Below are 4,033 nucleotides of genomic sequence, written 5' to 3' on the forward strand. Positions count from 1 at the left end.
CTTCTCCAAGTGCAGACAGAGAAACACCATCTTCTGCCATGAAGAACATCCTCCTCAAAAGTGGCCTCTGTTTCTACTCAAAAGGAGGAGTCCTGGCGGAACTGCAAAGCCTGAGCCTCAGGTTGCTAGTTATTTCGCCAGGGCTGCGTTAGGTGGGGGCTTTCAGGAGCATGAGGAGCCGGTGGTATTCCACAGAGCTACCGGACAGAGTGATGATTCTGACATATGGGATGATACAGCATTGATAAAAGCATGTGACAAAGCTGTGGTGTCATTTAAGAATGCTTTAAAGAATGGTGAAATTTCTGAAACTTCTGAAACTTCAGACAAACAAAAAAGTACTGGACAAAAAAGAAAAAAAATATTAAGATCAGAAACAAGATAAAACCTAACCCAACCTCATTGAAGCAGTGGAAAGTTGGTGGTGCTTATTGTGCAGTTTGGTCTGAAGATGGCAACCTGTATCCAGCTACAATTGCATCAACAGATCTGAAGAGAGGCCCGTGTGTTGTAGTTTACACTGGCTGTGGAAATAAAGAAGAGCAGAATCTTTCAGATTTTCTTCTTCCAAATAGTGAAGGAGTTCATGATGTGGAAACTATTCATGAAAATGAAAAAGAAAGTCAACGTCAGTATTCAACAGATGAAAGTGAAAAATCCTCCAGATCGGCTGGAAACAAACAGAATCATAACAAATCCAAAGCTGGTCATTGGAACTCTTATTTCCCTCCTCCACCACCACTTCCCCTTCCAGTACCAGGGCTGGGCAAGCCTGCACTGAAATTCAGTGGCCACCACCCTTCCTGACAGGCTGGCCCCCTCCATTTCCTTCAGGACCACCATTGATTCCTCCACTACCTCCCATGTCTCCCTATTCTCCTGAAGATGCTGATGCTTTGGGAAGTATGTTAATAGCCTGGTACATGAGTGGCTATCATACTGGTTACTATCTGGGCTTAAAATAACATCAAAAAGAAAGAAGGCATCAGCACTTCAATTGAGGAGTACAAATCTCTCCCAAGGAGAGTGGCATTTTATCCTGTCCTGGTTGCGGAGAACAAAGTTGATTTTTTTTTCTCACCCCTTCAAGAAGACTTGACTGGAGACTGCAGTCAATTGTATAACTGTTGAATATGTTCTTATGTACACAGGTTTTTAATTAATCAGCAAAATATATTTAGAAAAAGGGATGTTTGCATAGTTGAATAAAACTGGGAATGTGAAAGTCATGAATGCTGGAAAAAAAAGGAGGAGTACTGTTTTCCTTTTTGTCCTTTTCCCCCTCACACTTTCCTTATCCTTCTGCTTTCTATTAGGGACTCCTTTATGGACTAAAGAATGACAGCATTCTTTGAGAAGGTTGAAAGGTTGAGTAATTCACTGAATGATATTATTAATAGGAAGGATTTGTTTTTCCTTAGGGATTCAAGTACAGGTTTAGAGAAGTTGAAGTGTGTCTTCTGCACTGAAAGATGCCTCCTTGTTTCTTCCAAATATGCCCCTTTCTGGGAAAGACACCACTATAATTCTTCCAGACTGCCAAGTCTGTAATCTTGATATTCTTCTTAATTCTTTACTCTGCCCCAAATATATCTGATTCGTTGCCAAATCTTGAATGCTCTAGCTCCACAACATCCTCTCATTTAAATCTATCTTTGTATCCACAAAGCCACTACTTCATATCAGGCTTTCATTGCTTTTCACCTGGATTTTTTGCAACGTCTTTCTAAATTGTCTCCTTGACTCAAAGCTTCCTTTAATCCATCTTTAATGCTAATACCAAAGTGATTTAAGTCAGATATGACCTTGTTGCTCTTCTCCTATAAAACAAACAAACTCCAGAGCCTCTAGGATAAAATAGAAACTTTTTTTGTTTAGCATTTAAGTGATTCACATTCAGAAAATGTTCTGCCTTTCCAACCTCATCATATATCACTTCTCTTTTCAAATCCTGGAGAGTGTCAAAGTGGCCTTCTCAATGCTCTTTCCCCATGAATCTCCATTTCACATCTCTGATCCTTTCCACTGGCCATCCCCCAGGCTTCGAATGAATTCTTCCCACGTCCTCACCTTACTGTATGTCCTCCTTTTATACAAAAAGCCCCTCATGAATCCCCAGTTGCTAGTCCTTTCCCTCTTTATTACATATCTAACTCTCTTGTATTTCTTCCTTTTCTTCACTTTATATTTATTCTGTATATCTTTAAGGATATATTTCTTTTTTAACTCACAGATATCTTATTTTCCTAATTACATGCAATAATAATTTCAAAACAAGTTTTCCAAAATGATAAGATCCAAATCATCCCCACCCTTCCCTTTCCCTGCTCAGGGACGGTAAGCAATTTGATCTGGGCCATACATGTGTTATTATGCAAAACACACTTCTATTTTGGGCATTGTTGTAAGAGCACATTCATACAAAATCAAAATCCCAAGATAAAATCATAAATATATTGATGTGAAAGATTGTATTCTTTGATCCGCATCCATCCAACTCAACAGTTCTTTCTCTAGAGGTGGATATTATTCCCTATCATAAGTCTTTCAGAATTGTCCTAGATGACTGCATTGCTAAGAATAGCCACATTTCACAGTTGATCATTCCACAATATTGCTGTTCTCCTGGTTCTCCTTATTTCACTCTTCATCAGTCCATGCAGATCTTTCCAACTTTTTCTGAAATCATCCTGCTCATCATTTCTCACAGCACAATAGTATTCCATCACCAACATATACCCTAATTTGTTAAGCCATTCCCCAATTGATGAGCATCTGTACAATTCCTCATTCTTTACTACCACACACACACACAAACCTTCTATAAATATTTTTGCACAAGTAGATCCTTTCCCCATTTTATGATCTCTTTGGTATATAGATTCAGTAATGGTATTTCAGGATCAAAGGGTATGCACGATTGTAAAGCTCCTTGGCATAGTTCCAAATTACCTTCCAGAATGATTGGATCAGTTCACAACTCCACCAAAATATATATTAGTGATCATCATATTTCTTCCCTCATTAGAAACTCCTAAAGGAAAGAGATTCTTTTACTTTTCCATTTTCAACCTTCATTCATATCAGAATATTGGCTTCATGATAGACGTTTAATAAACATTTGATGATCATTTGGCCTTTCTTGAAGTGTATGAGCTGCCATTGTTGACACAGAAACTTCTTGTATGGAAGTGACTCTCCGATCTTGTCAAGGCTACTTCCAAGATTTATTTCCTTCAAAAATTCCTAATCAAGACCCAAAACATGAGAGGCCTAAGTGATAGCAGGAGCTAGTATTTTGGGATCAAGTTTGGGAAAGGTGGAGGAAAGGAAAAGTGGCACTTTGACTGTGGTGTCTAATTTAGAGCATGAATGGATAATGGTGAAATCTGTCCAGACAGAGCACAAGGGAGCTGGGCGTTTCTTGATTCCTTATCTTGGACATAGCTCTTGACAATGGCCTTCTTCCTTAATGCTGACTCTTCCTTTCCTTCATTTGTAGAACGTCTTCATGATGTTCCACATACTCTTTGGTTCCCTTTGTTCCTTTCAAGTCCATGTTCTGACCACTTCCTTGAACATCTCCTTCCAATCCTTTCATTTTCATCTCCTTCCAGATTATTCTGTCTTCTTTCTCCATGACTTTGGAACATGACTCACATGTATTGCCCTGAAACTTGAATCTCAACAGCGGTAAGCTCTCTGACATCCTATCCTCATATTTAGAAAATTAACCATTAGTTTCAAATTGATAATTTTACCCCATATATATTTATCTTCCAATGTAATTTTGCTGTATAAAAAACATAAGTACTGAGTTTTTTAATTGAAAGGCTTTTAGTTTTGTTTTTTTGTTTTTGCCAAACACAATTGGAGGCTTTTGTTCACTTTTCTAGTTTATTACTTTATGCAAATAACCTGTCAACTTCCTGACCTGAGAGGGCCTATGCCAATATTAGTTTCAAAGGTCTGGTTCACTAGGGTAAAGGGGTGAATAGTTTTATTTCAGATCAATGAATGGAAGCAAAGAAAA

General features: G+C 38.3%; 1 pseudogene; it reads left to right on the forward strand.

The window, feature by feature from the left end:
* The first annotated feature begins 84 nt into the window (after positions 1-84).
* On the forward strand, positions 85-1,229 carry LOC123256227 (annotated as a pseudogene).
* The last annotated feature ends 2,804 nt before the right edge of the window (positions 1,230-4,033 follow it).

Source organism: Gracilinanus agilis, unplaced genomic scaffold (genome assembly GCF_016433145.1).
Source record: "Gracilinanus agilis isolate LMUSP501 unplaced genomic scaffold, AgileGrace unplaced_scaffold57164, whole genome shotgun sequence".
In the NCBI taxonomy this organism is placed as follows: Eukaryota; Metazoa; Chordata; class Mammalia; order Didelphimorphia; family Didelphidae; genus Gracilinanus; species Gracilinanus agilis.